This window comes from Neoarius graeffei, chromosome 7 (genome assembly GCF_027579695.1).
Source record: "Neoarius graeffei isolate fNeoGra1 chromosome 7, fNeoGra1.pri, whole genome shotgun sequence".
Taxonomy (NCBI): Eukaryota; Metazoa; Chordata; class Actinopteri; order Siluriformes; family Ariidae; genus Neoarius; species Neoarius graeffei.
Genome location: NC_083575.1, coordinates 79,597,132 through 79,617,023, shown reverse-complemented (window position 1 = coordinate 79,617,023; position 19,892 = coordinate 79,597,132). Strand labels below are relative to the sequence as shown.

At 40.4% G+C, this 19,892-nt stretch overlaps 1 protein-coding gene across 5 annotated transcripts in view; it reads left to right on the top strand.

Annotated features, from left to right (window-relative positions):
* npnta (nephronectin a) overlaps window positions 1-19,892 on the top strand; it is a 188,187-nt gene that overhangs the window by 4,359 nt on the left and 163,936 nt on the right. The window lies entirely within an intron of this gene.

Below are 19,892 nucleotides of genomic sequence, written 5' to 3'. Positions count from 1 at the left end.
GTGGGAGGGGTATCCAATGAGAAGAGTAAAAAAATTCCATTCCATTCCATGAGAAGAGTGAAAACCCTCCAACTGCCAACTCTTAATCCCATCAGGTCAAGTCCCAATAGGTAAGGTCATGTTTTTTCACACATTCTAACACAGTTCTACAACTGCTTTTTACAACACCTTCATTTATCTGGTATTTGACTTTATTTTGGTATTTGACTCTCTTCAGTGCATCTTGAAATGAACTCTTGTACTATTTTACTCAGTTCAGAGCCACAACCGACTCTGTTACACAATTACTCTGTAATTTTGCTCCCACTCCAACTCCAAATTTTAAATTTTACTCTCTAAACTCAAAATAGAGCAAAGTTAACTATTTTAAGGAAAATACTTTTAACTCTGGAAAAACTGCTCAGTCATTTGTTCCTGTGTATGCACTACAGTGTTTGTATATCCACCGATCTGCTCATAAGAAATAGAAGAAATATTTACACTTACTCAACTTGATCTTTGGCTACATCGAGTCGAAGTTAAAAAAAAAAAAAAAAAAGGCACCGCTCATCATCCGTGTCGTAGTTCTTAAGGTTGAATTGAATTGCTGTCCTGAATCATCTGAAGCACATACACTACCGTTCAAAAGTTTGGGGTCACTTTGAAATGTCCTTATTTTTGAAAGAAAAGCACTGTTCTTTTCAATAATGATCACTTTAAACTAATCAGAAATCCACTCTATACATTGCTAATGTGGTAAATGACTATTCTAGCTGCAAATGTCTGGTTTTTGGTGCAATATCTCCATAGGTGTATAGAGGCCCATTTCCAGCAACTCTCACTCCAGTGTTCTAATGGTACAATGTGTTTGCTCATTGCCTCAGAAGGCTAATGGATGATTAGAAAACCCTTGTACAATCATGTTAGCACAGCTGAAAACAGTTTAGCTCTTTAGAGAAGCTATAAAACTGACCTTCCTTTGAGCAGATTGAGTTTCTGGAGCATCACATTTGTGGGGTCGATTAAATGCTCCAAATGGCCAGAAAAATGTCTCGACTATATTTTCTATTCATTTTACAACTTATGGTGGTAAATAAAAGTGTGACTTTTCATGGAAAACACAAAATTGTCTGGGTGACCCCAAACTTTTGAACGGTAGTGTAAAATCCGTATGCCATCTCACAATAAGTTTTACCTCCAAATAGCCTAAACTATGTCAGACAGAGTTTATCCTGTTTATGGTGGGTGTTCCCACGGCGAAAGAGAAACCAATCGAAACTGAAAGAGTGAAAGTGATTATCATGCCATTACCATGTGAATATTTTTTTTATAAATGCACAAGTGGGCACTCAGTGCTTCCATTCTGGTGTGACTGAGTAAGGTGATAATAATAATAATAATAATAATAATAATTTCAATTTATATAGCGCCTTTTTCAAAACCCAAGGTCGCTTTACAATTATAGGGAGGGAAAAAAAAAAGTCCACCAAATAGAGGTCAGGATGTCATTCCAATGGTGTAGCAGCCACAGTCCCACCAAAAGGTGCACGAAAACAAGTCCCACACTGCCAGCACAGCTGCCGCGATGTCGCCGGGCAACATCACTCAGAACACCACGTCATGGATCCACAAAGCGAGCACAGATGCATCACTACGCAGAGCGCTGGTATGTCCCAAACCGCCTGCACAGCCGCTGCGACGCCACCGAGCAACATCGCTCGGAACATCACGCCAAGCACTAAAGCACCACTGCACAGAGCGCTGGACAACCACAATGTTAAAATGAGCAACGAGCTCACTGCAGTCCATAGCGAGGAGCACAGGCATCACCCACGGCGAACCAAGGCCTGGAGGGAACCGATGCCCAAAACTGGGTCTGGAGCTACACCACAACCGGCGGACATAAACACTCAAACAAAAACCAACATCAAACTACACACACACAAAAAACCAAAACAACCCCCCCCCCCCAAGTTTTATGTTTCATCTAATTCAGGTAATTTAAAAATATATTATTTGGCAGTGGGTACACAGGAAAGTGTAAAGTATAAAGGTTCTGTTAATATGTTTATCATGCTTGTATGATAAACACTCACAAAGATATTTATCTAAATACATGACCTACTCATTCTAAACCTGCTGAGCTTCGCTGGTGAAGCTCTCAACCCCAGAAGGTTGATGTACCCTGATTTGAAAACAGTGAGCTGGGGATTGATGATGGCACTCGACAGCCTGAAAAAAGGAAGTTCTTAAAAATGTTAAAGCCTAGCCACTTTTAAGTGCCTCCACGTATCTAGAAGAATCATGTAACTGAGTGTTCTTCTATTAAAGAAAGTTCCAAGTAGAATCAGGAAGAATTTCAGAAGCTATGTAGCTATCGTCATCCAAGAACCCTTGGAGAACCTTCGAAGTGTGGACTGTTTTTAAATCTTGAATTTCATTTTTGAAACTTCTTGCCTTACTGTCAGCATCCAGGTCGCTGTATACTCAGAAAATTTGGAACCCTTAAGGCTTCTTCAGTTGTCCAATTGGAGGAGCTTATAAAGGTCACATGTAGAACCCAAAAACTGAGTGTTTTATTATTATGGGGTTCCAAATAGAATCCTTTTATGAAGCTAAAAACCCTTATCCAAAGAATCCTTAAAGAACTCAAGCTGTATTTTCAACTTTTACTTCGGCTATGGTCACACTACAGCTTGTGATGCTTTGTGATGTGTTACCGATGAAAATAAGGTGATTGGTGGCGATGCTTCCCTGAGCTTCGCAAAGTATTCCCAAACCCATCTGTGAGTATTTGCAGCTTAGTTTGCAGACAAAAACATCGCCATCAAATTTCAATAGATGCATTAAAATTTTTCGTGTTGTTTTTGGCCACTCACAAGGCGGAGACACAACAAAAAACAACTCGCAAAGCTCAGAGAACATTTGCCGTGCATTGCACGATTGATGGCGATGTTACCGGTTTTTCATTGCCAAGTATTTGCAAACCCATCATGAGCCATAGTGTGACCAGGGCCTTAGAAATTTAGTTACCTTAAAGGTTCTTCCATTGTCTCTCTGGGGGTGGGGTAGGGTGGTAGTCTTAAAGGTTCCAAGTGGAATGCTAGAATGCTATAAGAGTGTTTAACATGAAGGCTTCCAAGTAGTACCCTTTTCTTGAAGCAAGGAACCGCTTTATCATCTGGTGAACCCTTAAAAAATTGGTTAATTTCAGAATTTCCCAATTATAAAGGGTTCCAAGTAGGTCCCTTTCTTGGGAGTTAATTTATTAGCTTTGAACTGTTAAAGAAGACCAAAGAACTGTTTTTTTCCCCCCATTTTAAAATATCTATTGTACTGCATGGACTCAGTGAAAATTAAGATTCAAGGCTCTTGGTTTAGCTTAAAGTGCATATCATGGGTAAATTCAGGAGCAAGATCAATGTAATTCTCCTATTTTATATTAAACTTTGGTCAAATATCTGTCACATTTTGCATTTTGTGCAATTTTTTTTTTTACGGTACACAATACCAGAACAATTCAGTTGAAATCAAGCCATTTGAGGCGAATTGGTCCGCCTCTGAAAAAACTTGGCATTTGGATTTCCCGGGAAACACTGATTTTCGTGACATCACTTGCACGCCTCCCTCTGAATCCTACATCAGCGCTGGTTTGTTTATGAGAAAACGACCTGGTGGTTTTCTGCAAATTTCTTCAACGTTATCACGTAATTATTAAAATGGTTAACAGATGTATCGTAGGAGGGTGTAGCAACACCAATCTTGATGGGATTAGTACTCATCGTTTTCCAAAAGACCAGACAATGAGAGAGAAATGGGAGTGCTTCGTGCGAGGCACCCGGAAGCCGAGGAACAAAGCAGAGCCGAGAAAAAGACAAAGAAAATCGGCGATTCACAAGTTGACTGTTGCCAGGGTAAGAAATAATTATGATATCTCATTATATTCTTCATCCAAAGGTGAAGTAACATCGTGCTCAGGTGGTAATTCCATATTTCAATGCAAAATCGATAGCTGCTAAACTTGGTCTACACAGGCTGTGCACTGAAACCATGCAAGCTCTTGCAGCCTGCTGGCGCTTCTGCAGGTAACGTCACGAATCTGGCTCCAGACTCCCTTGGGATTTTTCCAGACGTGTTTTGTTATTTTATTTTTTTTTCTGCTGTGGACAGATGGCCTTGTGCAAAATTACCCTTCTGGATGAGTGTGTAAAGGGACATACTTTCATATATTAAAAAAAACCTAAAATTTTCCAGGATATGCACTTTAAATGTATTTGTAGCTGATCCATTCTTGTAATCTTTTTTGAAAAATCTTTTTCTTTCTGCTGCTCCCATTAGGGGTCACCACAGCAGATCTATTCCACGTATTTTTTTTTTCGTTTCCGTTTCCAGTTGAGAGTACGTCATGTGCGTTCTGGCTGCCGCTTCTCACCAGAGCTTTTTTATTTTATTTCTTTTTATATTTTTTTTCTGTGTGTTTGTGTAGTTTGATATTTGTTTGAGTGTTTTGTCCGCCGGTTGTGGTGTAGCTCCGGACCCAGTTTTGGGCGTTGGTTCCCTCCAGGACTTGGTTCGCCGTGGGCGATGCCTGCGCTCCCAGCTGTGGACTGCAGTGAGCTCGTTGCTCATTTTACATCGTGGTTGTCCAGCGCTCTGCGCTTTAACGCTTGGCGTGATGTTCCGAGCGATGTTGCTGGGTGGCGTTGCGGTGGCTCTGCAGGCGGTTTGGACATACCAGCGCTCTGCGTGGCGGTGCTTCTCTGCTCGCTTTGTGGATCCATGGCATGGTGTTCGAGCGATGTTGCTGGTGGCATCACGGCAGCGGTGCTGGAGATGTGGGACTTGTTTTCGTGCGCCTTTTGGTGGGACTGTGGCTGCTACACCACGGGAATTACATCCTGACCCCTACTTGGTGGACTTTTTATTTATTTATTTATTTATTTATTTATTTATTTTTTCCTTGTCTATAATTGTAAAGCGTCCTTGGGTTTTTTGAAAGGTGCTATATACATTTAACTTATTATTAAATTTAACTTATTATTATTTCATTTGGCATAGGTTTTTTAAAAAATTTTATTTTTACACCAGATGCCTTTCCTGACACAACCCTCCCCAGTCTATCCAGGCTTGGGACCAGCACTAAGTATGCACTGTCTTGTACAAACCCAGTGACTAGGTATTTTACCTCATCTGCATGTCTTTGGATTGTGGGGGAAACCGGAGGAAACCATCGTAGACACGGAGAGAACATGCAAACTCCACACAGAAAGGCCCCTGTCGGCCATGAGGTTCGAACCTGGAACCTTCTTGCTGTGAGGCGACAGTGCTAACCACTGTGCCGGCCCCCCAATTTTTTTTTTTAGTAAAGAGTTTAATTGTAATCAGTTAAAAACCTTAATAGTTTTATTGCCAAGCTATGAACTGATATTAGATTTTAGCCTCCCATCGAATACCATGACCAGCCATCAGCTGGTAGTGTGTGTACTGTTTGGATCAAGGATTCGAAAAGTCTCAGTATGTCTTATATTGTACATCAGAGTACTGACATTTTTAGAGCTTGCTGGCCAGCACATAAAAACTGTAAATTAACCCTCCAGCATGTTTTATTAATGCCAGCCGTGATGGACGTAGCTTGTCACCAAGGTCATTACTTGCCAATTGCCAATGCTTATAAACCTACTTCACCTCCCTGAGTCTAAATTAATTGACAGGATATTGTCCAAGAAGGCACTATGAGAGATCCGTTCATTATTTCCTGTCGTGTGGCAGAGCCATTTAGAAGTTGTGTCTAATGAGTCGAGCCGCACCTAAACTACATACAAGATTTTTGTACCACAACGACAGATTTAATCAATAGAAACTGATTACAGCAGTTTGCATAGAAACTGCGTAGTGCTTAGTAGTATTTGGATATTCAGTTCAAAGTCAGAGGAATCATGTAGGTGGTGTTTCTCTGAGGGAAGTTACCATCAATATGTAGACATGAATCACTGCAAAGAAGTGATCCTTTTAAAATGATTCAAATAAAACAATCTGCAGTCTTTCCAAACTGAACGTTTTTTCTATGCTAACCTTTAAAACCAGTCATTAGTCTTGGCCCTTGTGTACCATTAGCAAACACACAGAGAACAACTTGATTCACTGAATCCCCCAACCAGAACTGATATACTTTCCACAGTTCTGATTAGCTTTAGCGCAAATTAGCAGAATCAGAGGACTCAAAAATATATCTAAATTGTCATTCTGTAAATCACCAACAAGAATATTTCATAAAAACTTGATCTAGACACAATAGAAAAATATTTGTATTCTATGACACATTCGCTTGCCAGTTTGATTCCGGAGACATAATATTCCACATTGAAGCAGAGTCTCCAGTGGTGTTTAGTCTGTGCTTAACTCAATATTTCTGGAATCTCTGAATAGTTAGGGTTCTGTGTCAGCGGTGTAAGTCCAAGGAGTGCCTGAGAATTACTTGATTTTGGGACTTGGCGCCTCACTCATACCCATATGCTTGGATTGGATTCTGTCTGATTGAAAACTAAATCAAGTCAGGCTCCCTGCTAATCCACAAGTGGAAAAATGCGTTAAAAATAACCCAACGTTGGGAAGGTGCTATATCAACACTGAAAATCCTGGCACATCCAGACAACCAGTTGAGCTTTTGGACTTGGCTCAGAACTCATACCCATATGCTTGGATTTAAAACTAAATCAACCTCTGACTGGCTGCGAGTTAAGGAATGAAAATATCAATCCCAAAACCACTGCAGCAGACGTTTGGGTTTAAATCCTAGCACTTCCAGAGAACCAGTTGGGACTTGACCTTTAACTCACAGTCATATGATCGGAGTGTATTCTCCATCACAAAATTGCAAGATCCCAATTAAAACCCAGTTTTGTTCTATAACAGACTTTTTAATAACATGGCATTAAATCAGCCACCAGTGAGCATGTCACATAATGCCAATTTCAATTAAAGAATTATTAGCTCATCCGGCCGACAGGTGATGAGCTTATGCCATCATGTATTGTCCATCCGTCATCCGTCTGGCGTTGTCCACCTTTTCTTCTCTCTCAATTCTTCACTGATTTTTATTCTTTTTGGCAGGAAGGTAGGTCTGCCTGGGGTGCATATACCATAGCTTCTACCCAAATTTGCATAATTGCAATTAATAAAGAAGATACGGAGTAATTAAGCCCTAACGAGCAGTTTCCACACAAATCACTTATTCTCCTTCAATTCTTCACCGATTTTGATCCTTTCTGGCATGAAGGTAGGGCTGCTTAGGGTGCATATAACTTCTACCTAGATTCACTTAATTACAATTATTAATGAAGTTATAGACTAATTAAGCCTTAATGAGCAGTTCAACAAAAATTAGTCAATTCCTCACTGTTTTGGATTCTTTCTGGCAAATAGGCCAGTATTCCTAGGGTGTACATAGGTTCTATATAGAGCTTGTATATAGTTTGTAACATTTACTGCGCAAGGTGGCCCACTTTAGATCATTCCTCTGGACTAGACGGGGCCGGAGTGAGTTACGCCGTCACTGACGGTCTCGTTTTATATTGTGCAATCTGAACTGTAGAGTTTAAACCCAGCATCAGCCAATAACCACCCATTTGCTGAGTTTCCTCATTGCATGGTGACACACCACATTCAGCCCTGCTTCCACGTTCAACTCCGTAGAATGAGCTGTGATAACAATTACTACTATTCTGGCTGCAAAGAAGTTCTAATATTAGATCCAGGTTACACAATATTGCTAACCCCTGTTCCATTTGCTGCTGCACTTCCTGCCTCATTAAGCTCATCATTAGTCCTGTGAGATGGGTTCCGTACTGTTTTTTTTCCCCCCTTCTGAATCACTGGGTACAATATTTCTCTGCTTTTGTCAGTTGCTCAGTAATTATCTGTACACACATGCATTTCATCTGCATATATCCTTTCAGTAGCTGAGAGACCAATGACCAGTCACACAAAAGTGGCTTCCTCTGCTTGGTCATTATACACAGATTGCTGGAATGTTATATTCCCTTTTTTCATTATGAGCGATTAGCCTTCATTAGCTTGCCGAAGCGAGACGTGAGGATGTGCTCTGTGGCAAACTGGCATTTCAATGCACGCACAATGTATACGAGTGTGGGACGTGACTGTCAAACGTGTGTTTGGATGACCAGTGCCTGATTTCAGAACAGTCAGACGAGGTGTCCCAGGAACGTTAAGAATATTAAAGGCACATTTTTACTCCATAAACCATGCCATGCATCATTAAATCATTATTCATGAGCCGACTGTATACATATTAAATGATGCTGTGAGACGCAATATGAATTTCATATGGGACTGTAAAAATGGCTTCAGGCCTTTGTGTTACACTAGAGCACAAATTTCATGAATTTTTCATGACTCTTGTTCCACTCTCAATTCCAATGGAGGACAAATCACAGCCTTCTACCACCAATTTAGATCTTGGCCTGTATTTATGAACCACAAGGAGAGATTTTGAAGAGAAATCTTCAATAACTCCACCCACGAGATTGAGGTAAGTGCTGAATGCAGACAGATTAAGCCATTGAGAATGTGTGGTTGATCGGATGAGGCCAGACATTTGAATAGGTAGCAGAGATTAGTTGTGACAGTCGTTTTACACCAAGCTAAACATGGATCCCGGTGCCAGGAATCTCCTTCTCTTTTTTCTCACCCCCTCTTCTCACGCTTTCTCTCACTCTGGCATTTCATTGGATATGGTCCAGGGTTCACAAACTGTAGGTTGGCACGCGATGACTCGTGTGCCTTCTTTACTTCCACTAGGGAGGTGAGATCGGGCTTCCTCCCATACCACACACACACCAGATGACTCCATAGGGTTAGCATTCTGTTCATATCTGTCTTCATTATCCCCTGTCCAAACGGAGTTTGGCGAGGGATATAGAAACGGATTCCGTCCGTCCGGTCACATTTTCGTTCTGGGCCATATCTTTAAAACTACTGAAGATATCTTCATGAAACTTGGTATACATATCATACAACATGTGAACTGGTGCCTTTTGCTATTTTGGATTTTTGAAAAAAAAAAAGCATTTTTCAAATTTTTACATAAAAATAGATTTTGACTTAGTTTCTAAGAGCAACATTTGTTTCGGGAGCATATATCCAAAACTATTCATGATATGGATTTGAAACTTGGTATATATGTTAACAAGGTGATGTAGATGTGCCTTTTCATACTAAGAAATTTGAGAAAATTTAATTTTCCATGTTTCCATGGAAATAATTTCAGACTTAGTCTCTCAGGTTAGTCTTGGGGTAGTTTTTGTTTCCGGAGCAGAACTTGAAAACTCTGAGTGGTATGGTCTTGAAAATTGGTATATGTGTTGATTAAATAATGTATATGTGCCTTTTGATACTAAGAAATGTGAGAAATTTGAATTTTTAGCTCACCTGGACCAAAGGTCTGGTGGACTTATGCCATGGGCTGCTGAGGTCAGTGTAAAGAGGTAGGGTTGGTTTCCTGCAGCAGAACTTGAAAAATGTGACAAATAATATCTTGAAACTTGGTATATATTTGGTATATAAGGTGGGGGATATAGATGACTCTGTCTTCTTGTTCTTCTCTTTATCCACTTTTCTTCTATATTGCTTTGTTCTCTCCTTATGCAATTCTTTCTCTATACATACCAATCGACCTGTCAGAGGACCCCATTTTTGAATTTTTATCCACCAACAAGGTACCAGTGCTGTTGTTGGAGCTTGTGCTTTATCTCAAATCATTCTATGCTGGCAAAAAAAATGCTTCGTTTGCAGCTGCTGGAACCAAGAACCAGTTATCCAGAAGCTTGGAGGTAGGCGGTTCATTTAATCCCCATGGCATAACTCAAGCATCCTTTGGAAGAATGCTGTTGGAAAGACTTCATAAATTGTGATCTTAGTACTGTAAGGTAAACAATGGCTAGCAGATAGAACCTTATATACAGTATCTTATGCTAAGGTTCCATCCATCAGGTTTGTGAGGGTGACTCAGCTAACTTTGGGCAAAAGGAAGGGTACACCATGGGCAGGTCGCCAATCTATCACTAACACAGAGACAACCAATTGTAGCATAGCCAAAGAAGTAGCCAGTTGACCTAACTAACATGTCTTTGGAGGAAACTGGAGCATCTGGAGGAAAACCACACATGGGGAGAACATGCAAACTCTGCACAGAAAGGCTCCTGTCGGCTGTGAGATTCAAACCCAGAACTGCACCACCATTCTAACACTGTGAAATGGTAAAATTATGGGATCCTTATTGTTCCTTAAAGTGCTGATGACACGTTTTTGACGTCTTTGGCGATGTTTTATAACATAAAAAGTAATTCCCGATGATCCATATATTAATTCACTAAGGCGCCTATTTTACAAGTTATGATAAAAAAAAAAAAACGCGGCTATTTGGGCAAATTTGACGGGGCTGCAGCACCCAGGAGACGAAGGAGGAGGAGGAGCTATATGACGTCAGCGAAAGAACCTTCCTCCTAACTTACCAGTTTGTTGTTGATGCGACAGGTGTTCAGTTTATCATTATTATTATTATTATTATTATTATTATTATTATTATTATATATTATTATACATTTTATATATATATATATATATATATATATATATATATATATATATATATATATAGTTATTATGCCTTCACATTGTGTTGCCGGCTTTTGCTCCAAAACCCACAAGGATGGGGTAAGTTTATTCAAGTTTCCCAGAGATCCCGAGCTGCATGCGAAGTGGGTGAAGCAAGTCAGGCGCACTCGTGACAAGTGGGAGCCCTCACCAACATCCGTCCTGTGCTCTGAACACTTCGATTTGGATTGTTTTGACACCCTTCCCAGCTTAAAAGAATCTCTTGGGTGTTCAGTTCAGCACAAACGTGTGTTACTACCATCAGCAGTGCCTACACAGTGTTGCCAGATACTGCTGAAGTTTTCCAGCCCAAAATATGTTCAAAACCCACCAAAATGCACTTGAAACCGCCCAACTGGGCGGGAAACCTCCCAATCTGGCAACACTGCCAGTATTCCGGAGGGGGTCTACTAGGCTATGCCGGATCCAAAGACAGTCTTCCTGTCAGAACATGTGTTGTGAAACGACATAAGATAAAGGTACGTAGAGCTATAGATTCTACATGATAATCATAAATGTAATCATAAAGTCGGCGTGATATCAGTCATGTATTTGCTTGTGAAAGCTTGCGGCTTTCATGTAACTGCCGCCTAGCAACAAGAGGCAAAGGGTAAAGAGGGTAGGCTGTCATAGATTCTATTCGGAAGAGATCAACACAATTCTAGACTCCCAGAAGAGGAAGAGCTAGCACTAGAGAGTTCACCGGCGTTTTCATGCGCCATTTCCATTGAGTAGAACAGCCAGTGAACCACAGCGTGTTCTTCCGCTGACGTCACAGCATGGCCGCGAGCCACGGACCCAGTTTTCTTGCGCTGTGCAAATAAAAGTTGGATATTCGCGTAACAACAGCTTCTTTTCACGTAATTATAACAGAAATCTAACATGTTTGCCATGTTGTATAGTTTATTTAAGAAATTGCATAGAGTCATGTTCGTGTCATCAGCACTTTAAATGGTTTTGGCTTATTCCTCTGCAGTAGTGCCTGTATTTTCTATGAAGAACCCTCCAACAGAGAATGATTTCCTATCAGATAAGCCTTCAATTAAGCACCTAAAACCCCTTAAGTATCTGAAGAACTCTTGAGGAAACCATTATGAACCCCTTTTCTATTAAATGGTAGGATTAACACAATTTTAGATCTCTCTTTTCCTCTCTCTTTGTTTTTTTTTTTCATTTCCAATTCCTTGTTATATTCTGTCTACTTTAGACTCTTTTTCTACATCTTCATACTTCACACATACCAGATGGGCCTCCACGAGAGTCCACACATTGTCCACCTCTCATTTATCGCTTTTGTACCAACAAAGTGCCAGTGCTGGTACATTTCCATTCTGTGCGTTTATCCAAAAAAAAAAAAAAATTGCTTCCAAAAAACTGTTGGGCTGATGGTGGCAGGGAATAGTGCTTCTAGGCCTTCAGAGAAGGCCCAAACATATCAGCATTTCAAATGTTAGATTTAATTTCTTTCATTCTTTCATAATTTAATTATAATTATTCTCCTTTCATTCTAATTTGGCCTCATTTTCTATCAAATTTGCTTCAGAAATGAAAGGGTTACTGTCCTGAAAACATTAAAATCGAGTTATCCAATGAGATTCTTTTGGTTTTGTCTCTAGACCGAGAAGAGTTTAGCGGAGGCTCACTCATTGGTTAGGACTTCGTTGCCAGGACAGAAGGCCATGGCAGTGTACGTTTATGTAGGAAGTGACAGATTTGACAGTTAACCAATCAGATTTTGATTTATAGTGGGAAGGACCAAAAATGTATCGCCCTCGGCCTCCTCGAAGGCCAACACTAACTTAACCCTCTGGGGTCTGAGGGTATTTTCTGGCACTTTAATGATTTTGGTATGCTCTGATTTTGTCGTCAATTTCAGCAAATCTAAGTAGCATTTTCAAAGTCATATGACTTTTTTTGCATTCAGCACAAGTTCAGATACAATAATAACCATGTATTATGTACGTCATGATTGTACTTTAAAAAAAACAACAGATAAATTAAGCTGTTGTAAAAAGCAGTTTTAGAACTGTTGGAATGTGTGAAAAAACATGACCTTACCCATTGTGTTGAACCATTTTGGTCACTTGAGGTGATTCTGTTCAGTTTTAGGAATGTATCAAGCACAAAATCTTCAATCTGGCATTGATTTGGACAATTAACTGGCTATCAGAAAAATGTATGTCCTATTGTTTTGGGATAAAGGGTTGGCAGTGGGAGGGGTATTCAATGAGAAGAGTAAAAATTCCATTCCATTCCAATGAGAAGAGTGAAAACCCCTCCCACTGCCAACTCTTAATCCCATCAGGTCAAGTCCCAATGGGTAAGGTCATGTTTTTTCACACATTCCAACAGTTCTACAACTGCTTTTTACAACACCTTCATTTATCTGGTATTTGATTTTATTTTGGTATTTGACTCTCTTCAGTGCATCTTGAAATGAACTCTTGTACTATTTTACTCAGTTCAGAGCCACAACCAACTCTGTTACACAATTACTCTGTAATTTTGCTCCAACTCCAAATTTTACTCTCTAAACTCAAAACAGAGCAAAATTAACTATTTTGAGGAAAATACTTTTAACTCTGGAAAAAAACTGCAGTCATTTTTCCTGTGTATGCACTACAGCGTGTGTATATCAACCGATCTGCTCATCAGAAATAGAAGAAATATTTACACTTACTCAAGTTGATCTTTGGCTGGATCAAGTCGAAGTAAAAAAAAAACAACAACCCCCCCAACCCCCCCCAAACAAACAAACAAACAAACAAACAAGGCACCATTCATCATCAGTGTTGCACTTCTTAAGATTGAACCGAATTGCTGTCCTGAATCTAGAACTGAATCATGAATTAATTTGCTGTCCTGAAATTGAATTGCTGTCCTGAATCATGGAATGAATCATGAATTGAATCGCTATCCTAAATCATCCGAAGCGCATAAAATCCGTGTGCCATCTCGCAACAAGTTTTACCTCCAAATAGCCTGAACTATGTCTGACAGATTTTATCCTGTTTATGGTGGGCCTTCCCACGGCGAAAGAGAAACCAATTGAAACTGAAAGAGTGAAAGTGATTATCATGCTGTTACCATATGAACAGTCTTTTATGAATGTGTAAGTTTGCGCTCAGCACTCTGACTCCAGTGTGACTGAGTAAGGTGACAAGTTTTATGTTTCATCTAATTTAGGTAATTTAAAAACTACAGTATATTATTTGGCAGTGGGCACATAGGAAAGTGTAAAGTATAAAGTTTCTGTCAATATGTTTATCATGCTTGTATGATAAAAACTGTCAAAGATATTAATCTAAAGACATGACCTACTCATTCTAAACCTGTCGAGCTTCACTGATGAAGCTCTCGACCCCAAAGGCTTAACTGCAAGTCAGTGCCGTCAGCACAGCAGTGAAGTCACCTTCCAGCCGGTGTAGCGTTCATCAGTAGTGTTAGCGAATGCTAATAAAGCAGTCAAGCCAGTACTATCAAGAGCAAGTAGCACAGACTAACGACCAAGAAACTAAGATTTCTGTCTCCACACTCATCTTCCATGCTGCATACAGTATTTTTCACTCAGACTTAAGTATTCATTTCCCGATGTAATTTACTTAGTTACTTTTAAAATCAGCATAGACAGCTACACACAACGGCGCTACCTGGCAGCCTGCCGCTTATCCCTTGCAAAATCCTTTGCCCTGTTGCTTTTTTGGTGTGTCTGGCTAAGTTTTGGATGAGCTCAAGTCCCAACTCTAATAGTAACAGTTCATCAATGGCTATTAGGAATGGTACGAGGATATTGTGGTCTTTTTAAATTGCAGGTCCTGGCATTGTTAATGAGGACAAAATGTTCAAGATGTTCTTAGCTATTTTTTTGTAGTTTCTTAGGCATTATCAACATTACAATTTATAAATTATTTTCCCTGGTTTTCTTGGACCAGCACTAACTCCAGCAGCAGCTCCCTCATTCTCTCTTCTTTTCATTTCTGTTTGTTTTGTCTACTTTTCTCTTTCCCTGTATCTCACGTATGCTGGATGGGCTGTACAGTCTTGACATTTTGTTCATCCTTCTTTTTGATTATGTCCCCCAGTCTGTGTTATCCTATATCTAATATATGTCAGTCTATATCTAATTGCTCTCTTGCTTCTCTTATTCATAACTCACCCATGGTTAATGAGCCTCCATAGCATCAATATGCCGTTTGTCACTCTTTCTTTCTCTCTCTTTCTTTCTCTCTCTCTCTCTCTCTCAACGGAGCTATGTAAATGATCCATCACTCAACTGCTAGGCGCACTGCCACATTACTGCACAAACCTTATTGGTTTTGCGACTAGGGTTAAAAATGATCTGGAGATCAGCCATGTTAATTATCAGAGTTTGCAATAAAGCAATTTGTTGCTCATCACTCTCCGCCTGCGCCGTTGTTAGAACCGATTAGCATCTTTATTATGTAAATGAGCATAATCAGGGATGATCAGATTTAGTTTCATGGCTAATACTTTAGTAATCATGTCGTGGTCCGTATGAAGGTGCGTGTTTTGATTGGATTGGGTGATCAGAGACTTGACAATGAATGGAGATGGACTGAATAGAGCGAAGGTAGAAAGTGTCCATCCAGCTGTGTGTGTCTGAGGCAAAAAACAAGACACCAAACAATGTCAGTGTCAGAGTAAAGCCAGACGCTGGCGCTTAGCATGCCCGGTGTGACGTCGGAGCCTTTGTGAAGAGTCATGTCCGTGTCTCTGTGCCAGACAGCACATAAACATTTTTCCCAGGCCTGCCATGCCTGCTTTCCATTCAACCTGCTCTCCCAGTGATTGGCAGAACGGGCAGCCAGAGGCATTAGCATTTTCCCTGGCTGGCAGTAGACGCTAATCGAAGGGGATTGAGGTGAGTGTGGATGGAATTAACAATGTCATGCTCTTATCACAGGTCCTCCAATCCCACCCCCATCTCCTATTTTCCTCTTTTTCTTCTTCTCCTTTCTAAAAATGGTCACTTCTCCAGGAATATTATGCTAAAGTGTATTTTTAGTCTCACATTTTGGCAAAGAGCATTTGATGACCAAATTTCGGAATCTGTTTCTCATTTTCTGAGACCTTAAAAGGTTTGTTGTCCTAGTTAAAAAAAAAAAAAAATCCTAATCCTGCTTGGGACTGCCAAGAAACTGGGCCTATTTGCAAAAACAGTTCATCTTAGCTTAAAGACAACTTCTCCTCATTTCATTGAGAAATGACCTATGGTGGATTAAACACACAGTCCTCTCCTGCAAGAGGAAAAAAAAGCATCTCATTCCTTTGGGTCATGTTGTATTACGTTCAGTGTTCAAACGCTATTATCATTTTCTGCTCCGTCGCTAGTAGATGCTCGGGTGTCTGTCGGGGGAGCAGATAGAGCTTGCCTCGCCTCCATCACTGAACGGCGGTGGTGATAATTCACACTGGCGTTATCTGCAGCCCTTCTATCTGCACATACAATGGAGGCAGTGTGAATGCAGATAAGGTGTCATTGACTCACCGATGAATAGGATAAGCAGCATCAGCCAGACAGGCTCATAGATATTACACACACACACACACACACACACACACACACACACACACACACACACAAAAAAAAAAAAAAAACAACAACCATAGACACTCATATACCATGTGAAAATGCCCTTTGTTAAAATATCAAAGCATTGGCTTTTATTTAAAAATATCTTCCACTTCTTAAACAATATGACCTTGGCCAGAATATGCTCTCATGGGTGGCTGTTCAGCTCAACCCAACAAGTGACGCCTTTGCAGGTGAAACAAGAAATTTGGGCAGGAAGTGGTGTACATACACGATAACATGATATGTAAGGACTAGAATATGCCAGGGGGTGCTATTATAGGAAAATAATCAATGACAGGGTGGGTGGTGTGACGCAACCCAGTGCAAAAAGGAGTTACTGTTCCGTCCTGGAAGTTAATTATTTTCCTAGTACATGAAAAAAAAAAAAACTGTTTTCCTACAACAGCATATTGTATTCCTCTTACACCATGCCAACTATTACAATTTGTATTCAATAAAGAACAATACAATGCATTGGATGTTTTATCCGATTATAGTTATATTTAATTGTGTACTGGAACATCCACAAAACAAGTTAGATGCTGTTATGCCGTACATTATAACAGCTATAAACAGTCATTCCCAGACCAGCCTCTGTTTTTATTTCTCGTATGAAGTTAATAAGTGAAAAATTAAGCGTGTTGTGTTACCGATTAACTGCAAAACCCTCCACTTCGAAGATGGGAGACAGGAAATGTCGCAGCTTTACCACTGATTGTTACAAAGTGTGGACCCTGGAGATTGCTTCCCAAAATGTTAAATAAATGTCCTCACAGAAAACAGAAAATTTTGTTTGTGTGAAGTGTCTGCTGTACAACTACTTGTGAATCAGTGGTTACTACAGATAGTATATTCCAAGAAGTGAAATAATATAAACATGTCAGAGGTGTTATTATAGAAATTTAATCAAGACCTTCTGACCAATCAGAATTGAGAATTCAGCAGCACTGTGGTATAAATCATATAGCACCATATACAACTCTAATTCCATACATTTGGGATGCTTTGTAAAACGTAAATAAAAACAGAATATGATGATTTGCAAACCTTGGAAACCCTATATTTCATTGAAAATAGTACAAATACAAAATATCAAATGTTGAAACTGAAGAATTTTATTGTTTTTTTTTAAAAAATATGTTCATTTTGAATTTGATGTCAGCAACACGTTTCAGAAAAGTTGGGACGGTGGGCAACAAAAGACTGAAAAAGTTGTGTAATGCTAAAAAAAACCCCAAAAACTAATTAGGTTAATTGGCAACAGGTCAGTAACATGACTGGGTATAAAAAGAGCATCCTAGAGAGGCTGAGTCTCTCAGAAGTAAAGATGGGGAGGGGTTCACCGCTCTATGAAAGACTGTGTGGACAGTGCAACAATTTAAGAATAACATTCCTCAATGTAAAATTGCAAAGAATTTGGGCATCACATCATCTATGGTCCATAATATCATTAAAACATTCAGAGAATCTGGAGAAATCTCTGTATGCAAGAAACAAGGCTGAAAACTGACATTGGATGCCTGTGATTTTTGGACCCTCAGGTGACATTGCATTAAAAGCAGGCACGGGTCTGTAGTGGAAATCACTGTATGGGCTCAGGAACACTTCAGAAAACCATCGTCTGTGAAAACAGTTCATTACTGCATCCACAAATGCAAGTTAAAACCAGATATAAACAATATTCAGAAACACCGCCACCTTCTCTGGGCCCGAGCTCTTTTACGATGGACTGAGGCAAAGTGGAAAATTGTCCCGAGGTCTGACGAATCAAAAGTAGAAATTCTTTTTAGAAATCATGGACACCACGTCCTCCAGGCTAAAGACGAGAGGGACCATCCGGCTTGTTATCAGTGCACAGTTCAAAAGTCAGCATCTGTGATGGTATGAGGGTGCATTAGTGCACATGACATGGGTAGCTTGTACATCTGGGAAGGCATCATTAATGCTGAATGATGTATACACGTTTCAGAGCAATATGCTGCCATCCAGACAAAATCTTTTTCAGCGAAGGCCTTCCATCTTTCAGCAAGACAATGCCAAACCGCTTTCTGCACATATTAAAACTGCATGGCTCTGTATTAAAAGAGTCCAGGTGCTAAACTGGCCTGTCTGCAGTCCAGACCTGTCTCCCATTTAAAACAGTTGGTGCATCATGAAGCGCAATACGACAAAGGAGACCCTGAACTGTTGTATAATTGAAATTGTATATCAGGCAAGAATGGGACAACATTTCTCGTTCAGAACTACAGCAATTGGTCTCCTGAGTTCCCAAACATTTACAGTGGTGTTAAAAGTAGAGGTGATGCAACACAGTAGTAAATATGCCCCTGTCCCAACTTATTTGAAACATGTTGCTGACATCAAATTCAAAAAGAGCATGTATTTTCAAAAAACAATAACATTTCTCACTTTCAACATATGTTGTCTTTGTACTATTTTCAATGAACTATAGCGTTTCCATGATTTACAAATTACTGCATTCTGTCCCAACTTTTTTGAAATTGGGGTTGTGGTTTCTGTCAGTTTCACTCACTATGGACATAGAAATAGCACAACTCTTTTGTAATTAATATAACCTAGTCATGGTGTCCTCCTCAAGTTTAGCAGACAGTAGCCATGAAAAAACAGAGCAGCCCCAAAAACATTAATCTCTTGCAAGGGTTTAACAGCATTTTCACAATCAAAGCAGAACTAGGATTAAATAATAGCCTAAATATAATTTTTTTTAAATATACTCGTCCCAGCTTTGCTATATCTGTGAATTCTTTTTAAGATGGTAGCTTGACCGTGAAAACTTAATTGACTATTTAGGTCTTACAGCTGACTGTGATAGGAATACTTCAATTAACAAGACAATATCCATCTCTCCATTGTCTGTAGCTGCTTATCTTGTGCAGGGTCGCAGGCAAGCTGGAGCCTATCCCAGCTGACTATGGGTGAAAGGCGGGGTACACCCTGGACAAGTCGCCAGGTCATCACAGGGCTGACACATAGACACAGACAACCATCCAGACTCACATTCACACCTACGGTCAATTTAGAGTCACCAGTTAACCTAACCTGCATGTCTTTGGACTGTGGGGGAAACCGGAGCACCCGGAGGAAACCCACGCAGACACGGGGAGAACATGCAAACTCCGCACAGAAAGGCCCTTGCCGGCCACGGGGCTCGAACCCGGACCTTCTTGCTGTGAGGCGATAGCGCTGACCACTACACCACCGTGCCGCCCACTGATTCTACTCATCTCATCTCATTATCTCTAGCCGCTTTATCCTTCTACAGGGTCGCAGGCAAGCTGGAGCCTATCCCAGCTGACTATGGGCGAAAGGTGGGGTACACCCTGGACAAGTTGCCAGGTCATCACAGGGCTGACACATAGACACAGACAACCATTCACACTCACATTCACACCTATGGTCAATTTAGAGTCACCAGTTAACCTAACCTGCATGTCTTTGGACTGTGGGGGAAACCGGAGCACCCAGAGGAAACCCACGCAGACACGGGGAGAACATGCAAACTCCGCACAGAAAGGCCCTCGCCGGCCACGGGGCTCGAACCCGGACCTTCTTGCTGTGAGGTGATAGCGCTAACCACTACACCACCGTGGTGCCCACTGATTCTACTGATATCGTATAATGTTTT